General features: G+C 37.3%; 1 pseudogene across 1 annotated transcript; it reads right to left on the bottom strand.

Annotated features, from left to right (window-relative positions):
• Positions 1-105: 105 nt before the first annotated feature.
• LOC145662291 (glucose dehydrogenase [FAD, quinone] pseudogene) lies at positions 106-23,675 on the bottom strand (annotated as a pseudogene). Its single transcript, XR_014127022.1, has 2 exons — positions 23,504-23,675; positions 106-2,739 (listed from the first exon to the last, which is right to left on the bottom strand). The product of XR_014127022.1 is annotated as a glucose dehydrogenase [FAD, quinone] pseudogene (transcript).
• Between the last annotated feature and the right edge of the window lie 1,141 nt (positions 23,676-24,816).

Here is a 24,816-nt window from a genome sequence, read left to right as displayed (position 1 = left end):
AAATAATAAACTGAAAATTACCAAATTTCTGTTTACAGCTAGTGATTCTGCACCCATTTTAATTTAAATAAAACACCGTTATTTTATAAACAATAACATTTTAATTACAAGATCAAAATTTTGAAGTACCGGTACTGTGATAAATTATTACATTACTTTTTAAATTCCAAAATAAATTCAGATGGTATATGTACAATTATTACATAAGTATACATTACCAAAATCAGTAAAAGCTATTGTCACTTTTAATCAAACACACACACACACACACATTATATATATATATATATATATAATATGCTTTAATATTTGTACTTGAAATATATTAACTATTGTTTTAAACAGTATCTTTCAACTTTGGCTGTACCTATGTATAACGAAATATACATATCACTCCGCAAATGTTGGGAGATTCTATTAGTGGACAGTTTCTGTGAAACTTAGGGTAGTAAAGTTAGGTTTCAATGTACAAAATAATGTAATTGATGAGTAAATGATGAAATATGTCCAAGTTGTTGTTGCTCTTTGGTTTCACAGAAAATGTCGAACTTAAACTAGTAACTAACTTGTGAAGCAATAATACCACCTGTCTGTATCTACTTGAGACAAATAAGTATGTATCCAAATGAAGCAGATGGCTCTAATACTACTTACATGAATATAATAACCTTAAAATACTGCAGTGTTTAATGATCAATTCCTATGTCCTTGGAAAACTTACAAATATTTAGTGTAGTCTATTTTTGTATATACTTACAAGGTTTATTTTGTGGTCAAACACATTAGCAACAAGTACACAAACATGAAGTTACACAGTTAGTATCATTGAGATCACGATGAGCAAAGAAAGATTAATATTTAAGAACCTCTTTAACTATAGTCACTAAATGAAGTCATTATCACAGTACATTCTCATAAATCCCCCAGCTATGTTTAATCATATGAGAACCTTTCTCACCTATCATTATCACAGATGCTGAAGGATTTGCACTAACAATTTGTGGCATAATAGAAGCGTCTATAACTCTTAACCCTCCGATTCCGTACACACGTAATTCTGGATCTACAACAGCATATGGATCGTAAGAAGGTCCCATTTTCACTGAACCTACTAAGTGGTTGAAATTTCTCGAACAGAATTTCACAGAACACCGCCAAAATTCTCTGGTACCGAAAGGATATTGCTCACATCCAGAACACGTGTCCACAACAGGTCGAGCTCTTATGTTTTGCAGAGATTTAGTGTTTAAATATTCCAACACGATTCTAACACCATCAAGAATTATTTTACGATCGTCTTCATTCGATAGGTAGTTTGTAATTACTAACGGATGCTCAAAGGGGTCATTGCTACGTAATCTAACTACGCCACGACTCTTAGCTCGCAAAAGCACCGGAGAAACACTAAACCCACCGGAAAGTTCTGTGTGAGTACAAGACACAATGCTTCGATTCATAGAACACGGTGATGGGTTCCACATATAATACAACTGTATGTCAGGAAAGTTATCTGTTTTGTCAGCATATCTGGTTTTAGCAAAGGCAGTTACGGTTCCTACGCCTACAGTTGAGTAAGGTCCAGATCTGTGTCGTAGATATTGGAATTGATTGTCCAGATCATTTGTCACATCACGAGGAAGATCTGTGTAAAAGTTCATCTGAAGCCCTACATGATCGTGAAGATTATAGCCAACTTTCAAGTCATGAATGACCTCGATACCATGAGATTCTAAATGCTCCTTGTCTCCAATTCCTGAAAGCAAAAGAAGGCGCGCAGAGCCAACCGTGCCGCAAGATAGAATAACCTCTTTTCTAGCGCGTATTTCATGGAATTTTCCGTTTCTAAAGAAGCGGACCCCGTAAGCTTTCTTCGTGACAGGATCTATCAGAACCTTTGTGACCTGCGTGTGAAGACCAATGTGGAGGTTCTTCCTATGTCGCACTGGCTGTAGAAATGCCTTGGCTGAGGTAACTCGAGCACCATTATCTGTGAGTGCCTGCCCCTCCATTATTCCAAGTGGTTTTTCCCCATTTAAATCACGAATTTCCCAACCCATCTCTTTACCTGCTTGGAGAAGAACGTCGATTATTTTGGGTTTATAATTGTACGTCTGGATAGAAAGTAGTCCTTTAGTTCCATGGTATTTGCGTTCAATTATCTCAGGATTCTTGTTATTCTCGGATTTAATAAAGAAAGGCAACACATCGTTATATCCCCAACCATAATTTCCCATTCGCTCCCAATCGTTGAAGTCTCTTCTGTTACCCCGCATGTACATCATTCCATTTATGGCTGTTGAACCTCCCAGTGTCTTTCCCGCCGGTACCTGACAGCGTCTGTTGCGCTCTTTCCTACAAGGAAACATTTGTTGTTCTGCTGCAAATTGCCATGTGATCTCAGAGTTACGAAGAAGACGTTCCAACGTGGGTACCTGTACCATTTCTGGTTCCTGACCTCCAGCTTCCAGTAGTAGTACTTTCCATTGTGGAATCTCACTAAGTCTACTCGCCACTACTGACCCAGCTGCTCCAGCACCGACTATAATAAAGTCATACTCCTTGTCCAGGGATTTCGCGTCGACTGGTTGATTCGCCACAAGATCGCATTGAGATTTGAGGATAAATTCCACTAAACCGACGAAGAATATTGACTGTACGGAGCATGTCGGGTACGGAGAGGAGTGAAATTTCAGTAGCTGATCCATGGTGTGTTCTCACGTAGACCAGGAACTTAACTATCTGAAAAACAAAACCATATTATTAGTAAGACAGAACATATCAGGTTAGTCTTTAATAATTCTGACAAAATATATTAGGTTGGTGCAAATGAACTATCTACTCAAGGTGAGGCATTTACAAAAACTAAATATATCTGGTTAATCAAAATAGTCGCCGGTTGCTCAGACAACAATTGCACTCCGTAAGGAAAGACGTCTGGAATTTGGGATGTTAAGTCCTCAACTGCACGCTGTACCACCTGTTTATCAGGAAAAGTTTTTCCTCTCAAGAAGTGGTCGAGATGTCACAAGATGTGGTAGTCAGTGGAAAAGAATTCGGTAAATACGGTAAGGCTTTCACACTGCAACTCAAATGACAATCCCATGCAAAAGACTTTCCACGTTATTCCTTACACTCGGGGAACTCCATACTTCCAGATGGCGATTCTTGTATCAATTCATGCTCTAACCATGAGTCCCAACCTTTTCACCTTATCGATGTACCGAGTCGCCAAATGACTATGGTATGGTATATGGCTAACCTTATCGATTGGACCGAGTCGCCAAATGGCTGTGGTATGGTATATGGGTAACCTTATCGATTGGACCGAGTCGCCAAATGGCTGTGGTATGGTATATGGCTAACCTTATCGATTGGACCGAGTCGCCAAATGGCTGTGGTATGGTATATACGTAACTTGCCATGCCTAACGGATCTGAGTTTATGTTGATTTCTGAGGAGTCATGTGAACTTGTTGTTTAGTGCCCACGGGGCTTATTTTGCAATGCTGTGTCGCCGGAATGAAATTTGATAAACCGATGGTGATTAGTACGTTCATTCACCATTCCTGTTAATGTTTTTATTTCCGGATTTCTCTAGAGAGTGTCCTGGGTTAAATTCGAAAAGAAAAATCACTCGTAATTGTGCTTTCCATGGCGCAATTTAATACGACCGAGTCCAACAACGCTCTGACTCCTGATTGTCTGATTACCCCAACATGTTTCTTGGACGTGTATAGAATTTGTAACGTTATATGCATGATACTAGTCAATCGCTCTGTTATGTTGTTGAGGTGAATTTTCACCAAGTGCTGAAATGGACAATTCATTTGTACCAATCTAATATAATCAGTAAAAAGGAATAGAATTAAGATTGTGAGTGATTTGAGTGCCCAAATCCAAATAGTAAACATGCACAGAAATAGTCATTATACAACTGAGGATTGCTCAGAATCACTACCCTCGCTCACTAATTTCAATAAGGCTCACGCTCAGTCAGACTTATTATCCTCAATGACGCTCGCGCTCACGAATCTCAATGAGATTCATAAATTCATGCTAACTCAGGCTCACTATCACCACTGAGGTTCACGCTAGCTGACTCATTATCCTTAATGGGGCTTACGCTCACTGATCTCAATTAGACTTACGCTAGATCAGACTCACTATCCTCAATGGGACTCGAGCTCCTAATCTCAATTAGGCTCACGCTATCTGAGAATCATTATCCTCAATGGGACTCGACCTCCCAATCTCAATTAGGCTCACGCTAGCTGAGAATCACTATCCTCAATGGGACTCGACCTCCTAATCTCAATTAGGCTCACGCTAGCTGAGAATCACTATCCTCAATGGGACTCGAGCTCCTAATCACAATTAGGCTCACGCTAGCTGAGAATAACTATCCTCAATGGGACTCGAGCTCCTAATCTCAATTAGGCTTACGCTAGCTGAGAATCACTATCCTCAATTGGACTCGAGCTCCTAATCACAATTAGGCTCACGCTAGCTGAGAATCACTATCCTCAATGGGATTCGAGCTTCTAATCACAATTAGGCTCACGCTAGCTGAGAATCACTATCCTCAATTGGACTCGCGCTCACTAATTTCAATGAGTCTTACGTTAACTCACTCACTACCCTCAATAGGACTCGTGCTCTCTAATCTCAGTGTAGCTCAAACTAAGTTAGACTTACTGTCCGCATTGGCGCTCACTGTGTTAATATGAATGATGCTCACAGTAGCTCAGAGAGCTCCCTCTTTCCTAAGCTGTTAGTGTACGCACTTTTAGTGCGGAAGGCCCGGGTTCGATTCCCGGCGTGTGCTCATGTGGTTCGGATCCCACGGTAAGCTGTAGGTCTACGTCTCCTATAGCCTTGCAGCTGAAGGAACACTAAAATGGAAATCAAATCAAATAGTTTTATCTGGTGAACTGACAGGGTAAGTAACTATATAAAGGAGTTTAAATTGGCAATTTAAAATTCATAAATTTCTTTTGTCGATGTTGTGGAAAAGACGCATGAGAATTCACATTCAACCAGTGGCTGATCATTTTGTTGAGCTCAACAATATGTATCGATTGGTGTATATTTCATTTTTTTTTTTCGTTATACACTATAATATTGTTTTGGAATTTAAGGTTAGTTTAAAGGGACAAGTTTTGCCGATAGATGTCCTTACAGTCTTCGTATCTCTCTCATATATTTGTTTTACCTTTCACGAAAATTCACGATTTCTCTTACAAATTTCAACCTAGAGACTTCAAATTTTTGGAGAAGGAACTTGATAACCTATCGAAGACAACAATCCGTGCCGATTTTTTAATTTAGAATCCTCTTCATTGTTGAAATGACTTAATTGTTGAAAGGGATATCCAAACCTTTAACAATATAACTCTTTCAACAACGAAGAAAATTCTAAATAAGAAATCGGCACTGATTGTTGCCTTCGATAGGTTATGAAGTTCCTTCTCTAAAAATTTGAAGACTCTAGGTTGAAATTTGAAAGAGAAATTGTAAATTTTCGTGAAAGGTAAAAAAATACATGAGAGAGATACGAAGACTGTAGTGACATCTGTGCCTTTACACCAACCTTAACGTCCGTTCCAGAACGCAGATTATATAACATAAAGGAAACAAACCTTAGGGCTGCCACATTACTGAGAGGAGAAAAGATTTTATGCTTTTACAGAGGTTGAGAAAAAGAGCATGAATTTACAAACAGCAAACACACATATGGTTTCACATAGTATCGTAGAATAATTTTGATTAGAAACTAAATCAGTTTCATTAAAATGATCAGTCTGCTCAGCAGTGGCGGAGTTAGAAGGTAAAAAAAAGTGGGGTAGCAAGCCAGAATCCAGACATAGGTATATCGTGAGTTTACTATAAACTTTCACAAATATATAAATAATATCTTAAAATATTTTTGTCACCCGAAAAACTAGGAAAAAATGAAATGAAATCTTTGAGTTTATCGTCCCACGGTTAGGATAAAGCAGACGGTGATGATGAGTGATGAATGAAATAGTGGAATAAATAAAGTGGGAGGAAACGGGAGAACCCCGAGAAAACCCACGCACACAATGTTTGTTCACCACAAAGTTCATTTGGCGGGACTGGGATCGAACCCGGGACCCAAGCACCAGAGGTGAACGCTCTACCACTGAGCCACCGCGGCCCCACCGAAAAACTGGGAAACCTTGTCCTCACTGACTCAGAGTTAGAGCCGCCACTGATGTTCAGAACTAGAGATGCAAAAAAGCCGGCTTTTTTGAATCGATGGTTTTTTTCACATAAAAAGCCGGCTTTTTTGGGGAAAAAACGAGAATTTTGGAAATTTTGGCTTTTTTCAACTTCATGATTTTTCTATCTAAATAGCTTTCTTATAGTATATTCTATAGTTAGATAAAAATTCCATGACCTGAATGTGATATTTCGCTCTGCAATTCACCATCAAGATGGATGGAGCACATGTTTTACGAATTAAAGCTAACATGAAGAATGTAGTATTTGATGGTAATTTTAGAGGCTATTTAACTTTATTTTAACTTTTGAGTTATCGACATCTTTTTTCTTCTCTAGTTTGTCATCCGTGTTTCATTTCTAAGAGCTTTTAGTACTCTAGCTTCTAGCGCAAAAGTTAAACTTGCCCGTTTTTCTATTTATCCGTCAAAGCGTACGTTTTTCAATATATCTGTCAAACCGTACTTCCACATTTCTGTTATACTGTAGCTGTGAAGTGATTTAGCTATAATTTTCCGGACACAACCTTGAATACCAATTTATACAAATAATCAGTAGCGAATTTAGAAAAGTACTTTAGGAGGGTTTTTTCTGATTGTTTCGTTTCCTAAAAAGTCCTAATTTTATTTGGGAAGTGCTTGAAGTTTATGAGTACAGGCATAACTAATATTTCGTTTCGTTTATATGTTTAGCAATAATCTTCCGGATACAACTTTAAAAATCATTTTATACTGAGAATCAGTGGCGGATTTAGAAAAGTATTTTGGGAAGGGTTTCTTACTAATGTTTAGTTTTTTTAAACATTCGTAATTTTTATTTGACGGGAGCTTAAAGTTTATGAGTAAAGGCATAAATAATAGATATTTCGTTTGTTGCAGACATTCCGTAACTTTGGGGAACGGGCTTCAGTCCGAAAGACCGTCCCCCTAACTTTCGCAAAACCGTCACTGCTGGTAATTAGTAATAATAACGATTTAAAAACAATAAAAAAGGAAGTCGCCCAACTCACAGTACACGCACTATTTCTACATTCACAGATGGAATGAAGAAAAGCTTTGTCAGAATGGTCGAATGTTGGTTGAATCCCGGACTTCCCGATAGAAGCGCAAAAGCTAATCACTCAGTCATGTTTGTTGTGCAGTTGTATTTAGCTTAACTTAAATATATTCCGTAGTGTTTTTTTTTGGGGGGGGGGAGTTCCGTAATGATATGTTGAATCCCTCTTGTTAAAAATTCAGAAAACTTGAGGATTGGGTAAACTGTGATGGTGGTTCTATAAAACTTAACTGTAGAATTTCAAGAATATACAGAACCAAAAGCTCTAGATGTGGAGCCTTTAAGTGTATCATATAAATCTAAGTATTTCTCTTGTTTTATTTTAATTTTATTTTGTTTCAAAAAGAGGGTATGGAATATTTTGAAGTAAAAATACTACATACTATTTTGCTAGTTATTTGTGTATTCTTTAAAAACAAGTGTTTACTTTTAGGGTTGGCTGATTTACATCAACTTTTTTTTTTAATTACTGGTTTAAACCACAAAAATAAAAAGAATGAAAAATATGCGAATCGTGTGAACTTCATGGTAACGTTTCCAGATATCAAACCACCTGCAATAGTTTTATTTCCCTTTCACCTTTTAATCAAGGTGTCCCATGTTCAATTCTCGGTCGAACCACAATCCTTCTTTCATGCGTAACCCAAGTAGCGGTTCGGATGTCAGTTTAAGCGAAAGTCTTCTCCTTGATAACCTCGGTATTTCGTAAGGTTGTTAAGCCTAAATATACGAAACAAACCAAATTGTATATTTCTACATGCCTAAATGCGTGTTGTTTTATAAAGAAGCCAATATTGCTTAAATATATTGATAGAAATTGGCAAAATTTATCGATTGCCTACGTAGCTTCCAACATTAGCTTGGATTGGAGTTTCAATGATATCTACGTACCGGTACTAAATTTGTAATTTAATACCTCAGTTTTAGCGTACTGATTATGGTACGTTGACCTTTAAATTTTACATGCAAAGCAATAACAGGATTTTCCCGTTATTGTCTTACATTTCAAGTAGTGACGGGATTTTCCCAATGGCTAGGGCGGGAGATTCTCAACTTAAGAAATTTACTGACCGCACTTCTTTAAGCTTATGGGAGTTCTTCCGGCATAACCCCGCTGTTGCATAATAACATCAAGGCGAAACAAACTTAGGCTATTTCTGTGAATATGTAATATAAATACATAAAGCAAAAAATCTAAGCCAAAAAAGCCTGGGTTAAACCAAAAAAGCCTGGTTTAAACATCCCCCAAAAAACGGGTTTTTGGCATATTCAAAAAAAAAAGCCACGGTTCTTGCCAACTCTGCTTACTTTTGTATATAGGAGGTTAAAAAATTCTTATTATATACATTGGTTAATCCTGTGGAATTCATAATGTAAATATGTTGAAGAAAAATTGTTTGAAATATTTTTTCGAAATTCATAGTTTATTTTCGATGTTTTATATTATTATCAGCATCAACCACTAATTAAATGATTTTTTGTGTTATAGAGAGGCGATACAAAGTCTGTTTTATCAATTTAAAGCAGTATTTTTTAAAAAGCCCAACATTTCCGAAGCAAAAAAGCAAAGCAGAAAAAACCGAGTTTTTTCCAAAAAAGCCGGTTTTTTTCCGAGCCCTTGCATCTCTATTCAGAACACAGAGGAATCAAGTCAGATTAACAAAATTGTGAGATCTAAAATTTGTGTAAACGCTTAAGTACATGGGAAGGTTGTGCACAGGTTTTACGCTATTAGTGTTATGCATATTTACAATATCTCTATACGATCTCTTAAGTTCTCAAAGGAACTTCAGATAGAAATCTTAAACATGAAATATGTAAAAACCTCTTCAGTCTAACTTTGGAACTGTCTTGCCTTAAATAAAAGTAAATTCTGATCATAGAAAGTAACTTTTAATAAATTTTAGTATTACAGTTTCGGCGATGTATCATTCTCATACGGCAACGATATATTGCCGCAATTGTAACACTAAAATTTATTAAAAGTGATTTCCTGTGATCAGATTTTACTTTTATTTAATGAAATATGTATGTACTAGATCATCATCATCATCATCGGAGGTACTCTGCCATTATTGGTAGGTCACTTGGCGCAAGTGAAAAGGTTCCATGCTGCACAGTCTTCCGCTAACCTTTTCGTCTTCAGGTACCATTTTTTGTTTTGATATTGTTCCTTAATTGTAGTCTTCTTCACCTCCTCCCTCTCTTTCCTGCCGCCATACCCTCTAGGACATTCCTCATGACACAATTCCTTCTTAGTCAATGGCCCAAACAGTTTCTCTTCCTCTTCTTAACAATATCTAAAATTGCTCTTTTCTCCCCCACCATTTCTAACACCCTCTCATTTGTTTTTCACTCAACCCAGCTGATTATCTCCATTCTTTTCCACATCCACATTTCGAAAGCTTCCAATCGTTTTTCACCATTTTTGCGTAATATCCAATGTACTACAAAATGACCAAAGGTGGATTTGATTCCGTTGTGTACTGAGCGCGCCAAATGTAACACACAAAACACGAAAAGTACATTACAATTCCCGATGGGAGCTTATATGTTTCGGATCCCATGTTAACCTGTAGGTATTCGTTTCATATAGTCTCGGTGCTGAAATGGAGGCTAAAGTCAAGTCCGAGCAACCAAGTACGTATATTACACAAATCTTTGGTGCTTTTTAAGTGTATTTTAATGAAGACTTCGCAATTTTTAACAGCTCCATATTCTTTTTTATACGTTCAAAAAATCCTTGCAGAACATAACGAAATCTACAACCGCTTCAAGATCTGCTTTCATTATTTACAGGATATTAGTACTAATATATCATCATAGATCGAAACTGATATGGTCGTACAGGGTTGAGTGACGATGGTTAATATGCTAAAGCCAAATTATTTTTAAACATAAAGTTAAGGTGAAGATTTGATAGGATATAAAATCACAAACTGTTGCATTTTCCCTCTGAATATTAAAATGAAATGAAATTAAATCTTTAATTTTACGTCCCACGGTTATACCGGTTAGGCTAAAGGAGACGGTGATGATGAGAAATGAATGAAATGGTGGAATGAAGAAAGTGGGAGGAAACGGGAGAACCCCGAGAAAACCCACGAGCACGGTGTTTGTCCACCACAAAGTCCACACGGCGTGAGCTGGGATCGAACCAGGGTCCCCAAGAACCGGAGGTCAACGCTCTACCACTGAACCACCGCGTCCCCTTTCTGAATATTAAGTTACATCATGGGTTGCGTTTTTAACGGTGTTAAAAAAGTCAGTTTCTCTAATTAAAAAAAAAAGTCGCACTAACATACAAAAACATTTTAAATGTGCCCAGGACTATCATTTCATTCATTTATTTTTTGAGCTCATTCGTGGCTAAGCGGGTACGCGCCTTTTCCATGGGAGACTCAGGTTTGATTCCCGGCGGGAGCTCATGTGGTTCGGATTCCATGTTAATCAGTAGGTCCACATGTCATATAGCATCGCTGCTGAAAGAGACGTTAAACTAAAAATCAACTCATTTATTTTTTAAAAAAGAAGAAGGAGAAGAAGAAATCATCTTATGGGGAAAATAAAAACAACGTAAAACGTGCCAGAAAAACGTAAAATTTACTGAAAAATATAAGAACTGGGAACCCTAATAAACCTAGAGCTTAACATGAAAATTCTCGCGTATGTAGTCCCACCAAATATCGATCATGCACACTTCTGTTTTCAATACTCCCAAGAAGTAAAAATGAAATCTTTCAGTTTAACGTCCCACGATTATGCCCTTTCGGCTAAGGGAGACGATGATTAAAGCAATTAAATCATGATGGAAGAATTGGTGGAATGAGAATCTAGGAAGAAATGGGACTACCTTAGGGAAACCTAAACTTCCTTGTGCGGTGATCGAACCATGTCCCATGTACCAGAGGTAAGCGTCCTGTCACTGTGCCCCTTCCCAAGAAGTAATTTCAGTTGTCCATTTGATACATCGTACGTGAAGACGAAGAGGTTAGCAGAAGACCGTGGAGCATGGAAGCTTCTTAGTTGAATGAGAGAATATCCATGCTGATGAGTTGATATAGGACTTTAGTAGTGTAAAAACTGAAGAAAACAATTTAAAAAAAAAAAAACAATTATCATGTATCTCTGTAAGGTCACACAAAGCCAAATGAACTATCTATAAATCCCAATGTTCCAAAATCGAGATTCCACTCTGTTAATAATCTAAGAATTTGTTCAAATAATGTTTACATTGTACACTCATGTCGAAAATTATTGTCACATGTCAATAAATATGTTGTTGTAGGGATATAATTTGATAACGAATTCGCCCGGTATTTCTTATAATGTTAGTATGTGTATAATCGGCAAAGACATGTATGTGGCAAATTTCATGTCAAAAGAGCAGTAAATAAGAACAATAAAGCTAAAATAAAATTTTCTTGTCCATTTAGCAACATTTTGTTTTACTCATTTTAATTTTCGTATTTATAAATCTTTCCCTATGAAATTTACCACAAATATACATTTTTCAATTATACACATACTATCAGTATTAAAAGTACCGGTACCCTGCAAAATCATTATCAAATTATATTCTTACAAGAAGACAGTTATAGATATGCAACAATCATTTTGGATATGAGTGTACATGTATTTTCTGCCGTAAACGAGGTATGCTCTTAACCTATCCATTATCACATAATTATATATATATATATATATATATATATATATATATATATATATAATAAAACCATGGGCTACAGTAGCTGTACCTGCCATTCTGTAATTTGAATTAAGTCATACTGTAGTTCAGGGATAGGAACAAACTTATGCTCACAAGAATTTTGGGAGAATATTGCTCGTAGAAAACTCACTCCCTATAATAAGCTACGCTTCTTTAGAAATTATTTACACCATATAACTATGTTGTTAATAAGTGGTTATTTATAAAATATAAACTAAATCACCTGAAAATATTTTGAGAAAATTAAAAAAAAAAACTTGTCAAAACTAAATTATCAGTTGTAAATTTCATATGAGAAACAATTCATGCCACTTACGAACAATATTGCTTGCCTTTCTGAGAAAATTGTTTAAAAGGTGCTTCTTGTGGATTTTTTTTTTCTTTTTTCATGACACATCTGTTACACCGCACTTTAGAGAGTTCAATGAAGTTTGTATATAGGTATATATGAAATATTAATAAAATACTTTTAGTCGTTTTCAAGAAAAAAGTCTGCATAAAACACACCCTTAAAAGTAAACTGTGCTTTGTGGGTTTATTTGATGCAAAATAACGCCTTACTATAGTTTTCAATAATGATATAAGGCACCGACCACGTGGGCGCTCCGGGGTCAAGCAACCGTTGGAGGTATTTAATGAATGCTGAATATCCATTGAATATTTCAGTCGTGTTAGCAATTAATTTTTCAGTTCGAATTAACTTCGAAATTACACTTTCATACGATGAATAATAATATTAAAAAAAAAAAACTATAGTGCAATGTGATCCCAGGTTAAATTTTAGATAGGAATGCATATGTGTTGAATAACCTATTTGAGATTCTTCAGGGTCACGGCATATCGAGGATCGAGCGATAACATTACAACGATAATAATAATAATCTGTGTGTGTAATTTTGTATAATTATTTCTTCATAGAACTTGGTGTCCTTAATTTATATTTTTAACAATGTACAATGTTTTACGTAAAATACAAGACAGTTGAGTCATTTTCTATCTTCAGTTAAATTATCCTCAAAATAGATTTCACTGTAATCATTATTATTTTAATAATTTTCTATCTCTTTATTTTGGTTAATGTTTGAAATTTACAAATAAAATCTTAATGTTTAGGTATTTTGTCCAATATAAAGTTTAAGAAATCTTCCAAAAATAAATTATTTTTTATCTGCAATTGAAACATAATTTCATGGTTCATTTTATTTTATCAGGTCTTACAAGGGAAGAGAGTAAGATTATATATCAAAGTGGGAGATGGTTTATACACCAATCGAAAGCACTAATGACGTCTATTACCAAAATGTAATCATAATGTTCCGAATGCATTTTCTGTGAGAGTTATATGAATATACAGTGTATCCAGAAGATCTGTTTCCACTCTTAGAGTCGCAAACGGTGAGACAGATGCCAAAACAGGAAAACACGTGCTTAATCATTTTAAAAGTACAACATATTAAAGCAGAAAGTGTTGTCCCAGGGCCACCCGCAGGGTCCCAGGCGGGGTTCAACTCAGAAATTGCAAATGCCAAAGGGGTCAAGTAGCAGATCATTGGAAAGCTCCTACGAAATGAAAGAAGACGGAACAAGTCTCGATTCTCGAAAATTACCCTGTGCAAAGTAGCGGCCGGTCAAATGTACCAAAAAGTCATTCTAAAATCTATGGCCACCCCCCAAAAAATACTGAAATGGTGAGACAGGTGTCAAACAGGAAAACACGTGTGTCATCATTTCAAAAATACAATGATTGAAAGTAAAAATATTTGTCCCAGGGTTCTCCGCAGGGTCCCAGACGGGGATCTACTCAAAATTTTCAAGTGGTAAGGGAGGTCAAGTAGCATATCGTTTGAAAGCTGTTGTTAAATGAAAGCAGATGGAACAAGTGTGGGCGCTCTACGATAACACTGCGCAAACATCTTGCGTTTAAGTTCTTTCTGTAGTCGGGATTTAGTTTGCTATCATTTTAATTCTTGCATTCAACGGAAAGAAAGGAAATGCCCTTACTGTGAGATTCTGATCTGTAGGCCCAGTAATGCCTAAATAAATATAAAAAATAAAGAAATATAATAAAACAAAAGAAAATTAAGAAATAAAGAAAATAAAATAAATAATATTTGACTTATTTGAGTATAGAACTGACTAGGTAACATATAATGTACAATAGTGATACTTATGCTCGTTGTCTGGATTATCAAGTATAAAATGAGTCAAACAAAGAATTTTCTTGTACCAGGAACAGCGAATAAGTGCCAATTGAATGACAAGTGCCGATTGCAAAATGTAAAGCAGATTCGCCCAAAGAATCGAAATGAAGATGTATGTTTTGATCAGCCGGCATTTTTTACAGGGTAATTTTTCAGTCAGGGTTTGTTCCGTCTTCTTTAATTTCGCAACAGCTTTCCAACGATATGCTACTTTACCCCCTTATCATTTGCAATTTTTGAGTTGGACCCCGCCTGGGACCCTGCAGGAAGCCCTGGGACAACACTTTTTGCTTTGATACATTGTACTTTTAAAATGATTAAATACGTGTTTTCCTGTTTTGGCATCTCTCACCGTATGCGATTTCTAGGGATGGCGACGGAGTTTCTGGACACCCTGTATATTCATATAACTCGCACAGTATATGCATTCGGAAAAATGTTATTACAGTTTCGTAATAGACGTCAATAGTGCTTTAGATTGGTGTGTAAGCCTTGTTTCACTTCGATATATAATCTCCCTCTCTTCCCTTGTTAGTCTATCTCGCCTCTCCGGAGAAATTTCGGAACCATTGGTGTATTGGATCCACTTAAGAAGAACACAAAACAAAAACAAAAAAAAGTGCCGAAACCTGAGGACCCATTGAGAAACTTAAAAGTCGACGCCTATAAGTATCTGCAATTAAAACGAATGTCGGCGTCTGAGATCCACCAAGATATGGTCAATACCGTAGGTGAAGCTGCCCCTTCATATGCTACCATCAAAAAATGAGTGCAGGAATTGAAGGTGGTAGGCAGAGTGTTGAAGATGAGCCGAGACCTGGGAAACCATCAAGTGCCACCACCGGAAAACATTGGCCTGGTAGTTGATATGATCATGGAAGATCGCCAATTGTCAACTCGACAGATAGCAGACAGACTGAGCATATCAGAAGAGCGAGCATATCATATTCTGAAGAATGAGCTTGGTTTATCAAAAGTTTCTGTTCGATAGGTCCCACGTCTTCTGACACCAGAACAAAAACGCACTTGGTACCTCCTATCCGTGGACAACTTGAAACTGTTAGAACGTGATGTGGACGATTTTCTCTGTGGATTCATCACTATGGACAAGTGTTAGGTATGCCATTACCAGCCAGAAACAAAACAACAACCCAAACAATAGAAGCACCCCCCTGTCCTGCACCAAAGAAGGCAAAGATGATCCTCTCCGCTGACAAAGTAATGGCCTGTTTTTGAGATTCCCAAGGTGTGATATTCATTATTACCTGCAAAGGGGCCATACCATCATAGAACAATACTATACTGACATTTTGAAAAAAAAAAGTCGAGTGCAAATTCAAGAAAATAGGCCACAAATTATGTGCAGAGGCGTTCTCTACCATCATGACAATGCTCCCGGACACACATCAGCATTTGCCATGGCTACTATCCACGAATGCGGCTTTGAACTCGTTCCTCATCCACCCTATTCTCCAGATCTGCCCCCCTCAGACTTCCACTTGTTCCCTAATCTAAAAGAGACTCCAGCAGAACGACGTTTTGCAAGAAATAATGACGTCATGACATCCGTGGAGAAGTTTCTGTGGTCACAATCACAACCCAAGGATTTTTTTTTTTTCACTGCGATAAAAGCACTGCAGCACCGTTGGAACAAGTTCATTTTAAATAGTTCACCTGAAGATGAGGCTGACAACTTCCCTGGAAGTCATGTTTATACATTGAACAAAAAATAGAAATTACTCCCTTCTCTCGTTAAAAGTGGAATTTCCGGAAACGTGGTATATCCGGAACATTTGTTTTAAAAATAGGGAGTTTATATACCAAGTTTCATATCCGTAATATGTCTCTAATCACAAGGAATTTCGAAATATGGCTATCTTGTTATAACAATTACAACCACAACCTTTCTCTTCCTGCCTGATTTCTTCCCTTGTAGGGAAAATATCAAATAACCCTGGAATATGTCTTTAATTATTTTAAATGAAAAATTTAAATATCAAATTTCATGTTTCTAGCTTTAAAGGATTTCGAGATATGGGCGTTCAATTATAAGAATTGCAACTCTCACCTTTTTTCTTCACTTCTAGAGCAAATTAAAAAAAAAAACGGTGAAATACGTATGTGATTACTTTAAAGTGAGAAATCCAGAAACCGAATTTCATGTTTCTAACATTAAGAGATTCCGAGATATGAACAACGTATTATAATAATTGTAATTCTGTCTAGGGATGGGCATGAAGAAGAATTTGGCCCGAAAAATTTCCTCCAATTCGACTCGAATTCGGGTCGAGTTTCGAGTCGAGTCGAGCCGAAACGAGCCAAATGGAGCTCAATCCTGTGTGTAGTTTCAAGTACTTTTTTCAAGTATCCTACATAGACAATATAATTATTATCAATGATACTACTACTGCTGCTACTGCTACTACTACTACTACTTATTATTATTATTATTATTATTATTATTATTATTATTATTATTATTATTATTATTATTATTATTATTATTATTATTATTATTATTATTATTATTATTATAACAACATCCTGTATAACCATGAAAAATAGACGGTTTGTATCTAAATACTAAAAACTAGTTGACTGCAGATCTCTGTTGCCGAGAAGTCTTCAGGACACAAGGGCATCGTTCATGAGGTTCTGGGTTTGAGTTCCGGAGGAGCAAATATTCGAACTCGAACTAAAAATTGTTAAAAGTTATAGGATGCAGGTCAAACATGTTCAAAACTGCTCGGCCCAGGTTTAGGGTTGTTAACGGCTGGAGCGGCTTGGCTGCCAGCTTTACAGTCGAACCGAGAAGTGAGCCGAGCCAACAGCTCACCCAAGCCGAATCGAACCGACCTGATGGCTCATCCCCAACCGAGCCGGTTCCAGCCATCGGCTCAGTTGGGCCGAATCGAACCGAGCTTAGCCGGTTGACATCACTACTCGGGTTGGGCTTCTGCTTGGGCTCAAAAATTCAACCGGAGGTCTAAGCCTGGATAGTAAGAACTACACTGTATACTTATATTGGTGCTCACGACATTTGAGGCTGTCTCTTTATAAAAATCTATTATCGTCTCGTTATCGAGTCGAGACGAGATGCGAGTAGTGTCCCTTCTCGTGAGCAACACTGAAAGTATTCCACAGTATTACTTACATTTACCATGGCTTATCGCTTTCCAGTCTAATCAGGTCATGATTTCAAAACGAGTTAAAACGAGCTGAACGAGGGAGCCATGCATCAAACTAGACTCGACTCGAAACTCGATCTCAAAAACAGTGACTCAGCTCGGAACTCAACTCCAGAAAATTACCTTTGGCTTGACTTCAAGTTTGAGTCGAATTCGAGTCGAGTCGAGTTTTAGCTCGACTCGTGCCCCTCCCCAATTACATCCCCTCCTCGCCCAGAGCTCCATCCTGGAGTAACGTACCTCTCCAGCTCAGAAGTGACGAATAATATATGTATCCTCTATTATTAATGCTGCTACAATCCGAGTAATTCAATAATCTATATTCGAATTATGAATTCTTCGAATATTGTTATTTGGAAATTCGAATAATATTGATTATTTGAATTTATTCCATTAGAACAATTATTCGGCTAACAAATAATTATTTGAAAAAAATGATGATAATTTAAACAATTATTAGTATACTGAATAGTTATTCGCAAAAGCGGCTCTTGGGGGAAGTCCCACTGCTAAAAATTATTTATTATTATTATTATTATTATTATTATTTTTTTTTTTTTTTTTGCTTGAAACTGAAAGAGCTTCCTTAATGTACTAATTGTTGCATATAACACTTAATACATTAAATAACATTTATTTCCTTATTTGAAGCGATACAATACTATTTTTATCGGGGGCTTTCCTCACGAGCCGCCTCTGGTTATTCGTATAATTATTCAAATAATGAATGTTGAAATTATTCAGATATTTTTAACAACACTAATATGCGTCAGAGGTGTTCATCTCCAAATAAAGTTACTCGCTAAATTTCTTTACAGACTCGCCTACGTGTGTATCTCAAAAAACTAATATGTACTTTTAAATTTTCCCAATGGCTTTCATTTCTCGTAAAGCCTTCACATACTACAATCTCGTTTAAAAGCATTATTGTTGTATAAATTATAGGATTTAGGATTTAGGAATTAGATTAGGCTTTAGGATTTAGGATTTATAGGATTTAGGCTTTCGGCATCTAAGGCCATGTTAGCCTGTCACGTATAAATGATGACGTCATTCGGCAATCACACTAATAGGGGAAAGGGAAGGAAGGAAACGGACTGGGACCTATATGCTAGGTACCATTCCGATATTTGCTAGGTGTGAATGAGGAAAACCCAGGAAAACCTCAATCAAAATGGCTAACCTGAAAAAGCTTTTGCACTTTTTCGCCCGAGTGTCTCCATGCATAAATTATAAAAAATAATGCAACAACATATGCTTACATTATTTGTTTGCACGTAGTACCTTCTAGGCAATAAAAAACCTGTAAACCTTTCAACTCCACGTACGGTTTTTGTCATCGCAGCTTCTAATACAACATATAACGATATTGCCTATATCATAATGTTACTACCCTAAGAAACTTTTAATTACTGGGTATCTTCAACCTTACCTCTGTAATTGAAATGAAATGAAATCTTTGAGTTTTACGTCCCACGTTTATGCCGGTTATGCTAAAGGAGACGGTGATGATAAGTAATGAATGAAATGGTGGAATGAAGAAAGTGGGAGGAAACGGGAGAACCTCGAGGAAACTCACGCACACGGTGTTTGTCTACCACAAAGTTCACTTGGCGGGGACTGGGATCGAACCCGGGATCCCAAGCACCAGAGGTGAACGCTTTACCACTGAGCCACCGCCCCCTCTCTGTAATTGAGATATCGGCTATTTCATTCTACTAACCGTAAGTAAGAAACTTCTTAAGTGACACACCTCTATAAGTGGAATTAGGTTGGCGCTGGGATGCGAACGAGACAAGATTTGAGGCTGTCTCATCTCGAAAATATACTATAAAAGTGATGTCTCGACTCGAAAAAATGTATATTTCTCTATTGGAAGAGCTGTGTCTCGACTCGAATTTTGTCAGAAAAATTATGTTTTGTCTTATCCCGTGAGCATCCCTAGTTGGTGCTACTTTGTAATCCTACTTATCCAGATTTGACTTAGTATATGTAAGTATATTAGCGATTTTCAATAATTTTTGCATAAGGATAGTCGCAATTATTTATGGAATGAAGCTTATAGATTTTATTTATCTATATATATAAAAGAGAACGTACAAAATCCTTTGTCCGCTCATCACGCTAATACGGCTGAACCAATTTCTTTCATTTTTGGGGGGTTATTAGGATTTGGACCCTAGATGGTTTTTATCATATCACTTTAATTTTCAATTACCAGTGTCTTGAGATAATTGACCATTCAGGTGTCCACAAATCCTTTGTTATTAGTTCATCATAGGTAAAAATAAACGTATTTATATGCAACCCGCATGACCGTGTCACTCGGCGGGTTAACATAAATGACAGGCGATATACAGCGGAAAATAGCTTGAATCTTCTGTTTAAAATTTTTTAATTGATTTGCTTATTTTTACAGACACTTTTACAATATGCCAGCACCGGGATGACCGCAGCGAAGCGGGGCGGGTTAACATAAATGACAGGCGATATAATGTTAAGATTTACTGCAATCTTCTATGGTTTTCATCATATCACTTGAAAGCGAAAAAGTAAAAATTATCTAAGTAACAAAGTTTATTGCGTTCCGGGGTGACCGCAGCGAAGCGGGGTGAACGCTGCTAGTTCTAAATAACTTGAAAATGAGTGGAACGAAATTTGAGTTCAGTTTGCAGTGACTTGAAAGTTAGTTAACACAACGAAGTTAATTTATGTTTGTTATGTTACTCAACTAAAAATATAATTAGATGACTATATTTTCCTCCAGGCCCGTAGCTAGGAAGTGACCATAGGGACTAAGCCTCCCTCCCTGAGACCACTTTTAGCCATCATATATACAGGGTGTTTCAAATCAACACGGGACAAAATGTATAGACCAACCTGAGTGCACAAATGCTTCCTTTCGGAGTTATAGACTGCCGAAAACATTAAAAAAATGAACTTTAAAGGTCCATAGCTCCAAAACTATGGGACTTACCGTAGTCGGGTCAAGACTTCAGTTAGGAACTAGTATGTGCCGTATTCAAATCTCCAAGTTTCAGAATCCTGCGGTACTTCCACAACAATTTTTATAGAGGTAGTTGGTGAGTACTTCAAATTATTTACCTGTAGCCAAACTCCCTCTATAAAAACTGTTGCGGAAGTACCGAAGGATTTTCAAACATGTATTTTTGGATACAGCTCATATTAGTTCCTAAGTGAAGTCTTGACCCGACTTCGGTAGGTCCCATAGTTCTGGAACAATGGGCCTTTAAAGTTCATTTTTTTTATGATTTCGGCAGCCTACAACGCCGAAAGGAAGCATTTGTAAACCCAAGTTGGTCTATACATTTTGTCTTATCTTGGTGTCAGGAATCACCTTCGAAACGTAGTCGGTGTTGTTTTGAAACACCCTATATATAGATAGATATTAGTTTGATATACCACCCGTGTGAGCTGGTTTTCTTGGGGATATCCCGTTTCCCTCTACTTTCTTCATTCCACCATTTCATTCATTTTTCATCATCACCGTCTCTTTTAGCCTAGCCGACATAATCGTAGGACGTAAAACGAAATCGAAAGATTTCATTTCATTTTTCATTTTAATATACCACGACCCCCACACACGGCGTTTGTCCATCACAAAATCCATTTGGTAGGAGCTGGGATCGAACAAAGGACTCCACGCGCTAAAAGTGATAGCTCTACCACTGAACCCCCGCAATCTCAAAACTTTCAATTGTTTATTGGTATGTATATATGCATAAATGTATTGCTTAATCAATCAAGCCCCTTCCCCCCTCAAAAAAATGATTTCGCCTCTTATGTTTTAGTGTTTTGTCTAGAGGTCTCTCGAAAAATGTATACTAATTTGGTCCGACTGAATAACTAGTTGAAAGAAAGGGGCTAAAACGTAGTTTTTATTTTTGAAATTTTTATTCTTAACTCTGAATTTATTTGTATTTGTCTTCATTCTAAGAGCATTTTCAGTGTTACTGTACCCTTTTGTGACCAACTGATTGACGCGCTTGCTTTCTGGGCACAACCCCTGGTTCGATTCCAGAATGAGTTTGATTACCTTGGTTATATCTCCAAATGGTGGCTTGGATTCGATTGGTTGATTTGGAGTTTAGCGTACCGTTCAGTACCCAGGCTATATAAGACATAGAAGTACAGCTTAACATGAGGTCCAAATCATATGAACTCACAACGGAAATCGAACCTGAGTCTCCCGCGATGAAATCGCATACGGTAATCATACAGCCACGGGGAAATTCTGGGTAGGATTCGACCTTGGCTATAAGCAGGGCCGTATTTAACATATTTCCTGCCCAGGGCCACTGAAAACAATCCCCCTCCCAATATGAATAAATCAGGCTTACTACAGAAGTTGCGTACTACATAAGTTACTACAGAAAATTGCAGTTGCGTTTGAGTTGATTTCAGTTTAGCATCCCCTTCAACAGAGAGGCTATATGAGACGTAGACTTACAGCTTAATCTGTGATTCAAACCTCATAAGCTTCCGCCTGGAATCGAACCCGAGTCTCCCACGCCAAAAGCGCGCGTGCTAACCGCGTAGCCACGAGGGAACTCTGCAGAAAATTTGACATGGTGAACCGAATAAGTAGTATTTAAATGGAAGTGTAAAAAAAATATTATAATTAAAATAGTATGTAATCTTCAGTTTCAATTAACAAAATTATGATTGATTTGATTAAGAAACTGACCTGAGGAAATTTCCAGCCCCCAAAACTTGACGCTTCGTACCATGACCCATATTTGCTAATGCATAAATACGGCTCTGGTTCTAAGCAATATCTCCTCGTTACAGGAAACAAATATTAAACACTAAAGAATTGATCGTAATCTTACTACATGGATGGGATTAGGTTCTCCCCGTAGTGTGAAAACTTTCTGAATCGATTCAGAAAAACCTTAGTTGGTCATTCAGGTCCTTGACGTTACAGCGTATGAAGGGCAAGGGCTTTTGCCGGCCCACACAGCTTTCAGAGGAATATCTGGTCAGGACGTAAATTCCATTGTAGACATTTCTTGCTTTATGGGCCTAATGTCTTAATTCAAGTACATCCTTAATTGATTTAATTTTTGGTCAACACTGATAATTGCGTATCCAAACCGAGAATCGAACCCAGAATTATGCAATAGTAAGCATTACTCTTTCAATTATTCAGAGAATTTTGTTCCATATTTTAATAAAATAAAAATGAAATGAAATCTTTCAGTTTTACGTCCCACGATTATGCCGGCTAGGCTAAAGGAGACGGTGATGATGAGAAAAGAAGGAAACGGGAGAACCCCGAGAAAACGCACGTACACGGTGTTTGTTCACCATAAAGTTCACTTGGCGTGAGCAATGATCGAACCACGGACCCCATGCACCAGAGATGAACGCTCTACCACTGAGTCACCGCGACCCCTCTTTATTTTAATGAAAAACTATTATTTGAAATCGATTTTAAAAATACATCATGGCTCCTTACTATAAAGTTACAGAGGTCCCTCTTGACTATATGGTTATCGTGCGAGTCTTCAGCGTGGGAGACACGGGTTCGATTCCCGGCAGAAGCTCATCTAGTTCGGATCCCAAGTCAAGCTGTAGATCCAATAGTCTCGATCCAATAGGGACCAACCAATCGAATCCAAGCCACTATTTGGAGTTATATCCAAGTCAATCAAACTCAATCTGGAACCGAACCCAGGATTATGTGCCCAGAAAGCAAGCGCGTCAATCACTTGACCACAAAGGGGTACAGTAGCATTGAAAATGAAATTAAATTTCCAATTTAACGACCCAACATTATGTACTTTTAGATAATGATTATGAAATAATTGGTGGAATGAGAACTGCGGAGGAAAGGACGAAATCCCCAGGTTACGGAATCATTACTTCAGACAGTCCCGCCACGGAGAATCAAAGCGGACCTACGTGCACGAAAAGAACCCCTCGATGGCCATCCGGTGAAAAGAAGCCCAAAACATGAAGCAATATCAGTCAAACATTTCTCTTGATGTCTTATAGATATGGTTCCGACTACACCTGGAACGGATGATAAGGCTTTAAAATATCAGTTATTGTACTTACACATGAAATGCTATCAGTCAGTCTGCAGGTGGTCCTGTTTCACCAACTCCACACCTGCACACTTGATGAACCAGAAGACAAAAGCTCCTACAATCAAGGCAGATGAATAAACATTAATGAAATACTTCCTTCTCCTCCCTAAACAACTCAAGAGTTTTAGAAATGGGTGGAATTGGGGTAGATTTTAATCTTGTCTGGCGCCACAAGTACTGGCTTTCGATGGTCTAGTCTCACGTAGGCCATGCTTAATTAGATGCAAATTCCTCAACCCCAGAGCATTGACTTCCTGATATTAAGTGCAACAACCTATCAGTCATTTGCTAAATGTAATTTGTTTACAGCAAAATGTTCAATTGTGGTCATGCTTGGAATGTTCCAAGCTGTCTACCAAAAATATGTTTCAACAAAACTACCAGTTTCTGCGTTCTTCGATTATATTTTTTTCTTTCTTCTCGGAAATAAATGCAATAGTATGCTCTGATGGATCCGTTATATGAAGAATTGTCTCCGGTTAACCTCCTACGGAGAAAACGAATTATGGGTCACCGAACCAGATTTTTTTTTTTTTTCGCTTGCATTTCTTAAATTAAGTGATAATTCAGACTACACTGTACATTTATGGACGAGTTAATTATTTTTGAATTATTAACACAATTATAATAATTTTCGGAAAAAAATAATGTTCCAGAAAAATCCATCATATCACTAAATCAGCCTTTCTAGATTTTTTGAGTTGAATTCAGAGCAGCGAGGCTATATGAGACGTGGACCCACAGCTTAATGTGGGATCTGAACTGCAAGAGCTCTCGCCGGGAATCGAACCAGGGCTTTCCATGCCAAAGGCGCGTACGCTACCTGCTTAACCACGATTGAGTTCTAGATTCTTTATGAGGAAATGGATTTTTAACATCTTTTAGGACTAATGATGAAATATTTGTTCATAAAATGCCAATAAAATTTTCAGAACTATTTTAAAGAAAATCATCGGAACCAAGAATTGAGTTGATTTTGAATTTGCGTCAGCAGCGTGGCCATATGTGACGTGGACTTACAGCTTTACGTGGGATTCGAACTACATGAGCTCCCGCCGGGAATAGAACCTCGGGTCTCTCATGCCAAAAGCGCGTAAGCTAACCGCTTAGCCACGAACCGGAGCTGTAGATTATTTAGGCCTATAAAGAAATTGATATTTAATACGGTATCTTTTGGTACTAATGATGAAATATTTGTTCATAAAATACCAACAAAATCAAATAAATCAATCAATCAAATACAAAGAAAATAATCGGAACCAAGAAGTACATATTAACTAA

The sequence above is a fragment of the Thermobia domestica genome, chromosome 10 (assembly GCF_964235325.1).
Source record: "Thermobia domestica chromosome 10, izTheDome1.hap1.1, whole genome shotgun sequence".
In the NCBI taxonomy this organism is placed as follows: domain Eukaryota; kingdom Metazoa; phylum Arthropoda; class Insecta; order Zygentoma; family Lepismatidae; genus Thermobia; species Thermobia domestica.
This window is presented reverse-complemented; position numbering and strand designations above follow the sequence as displayed.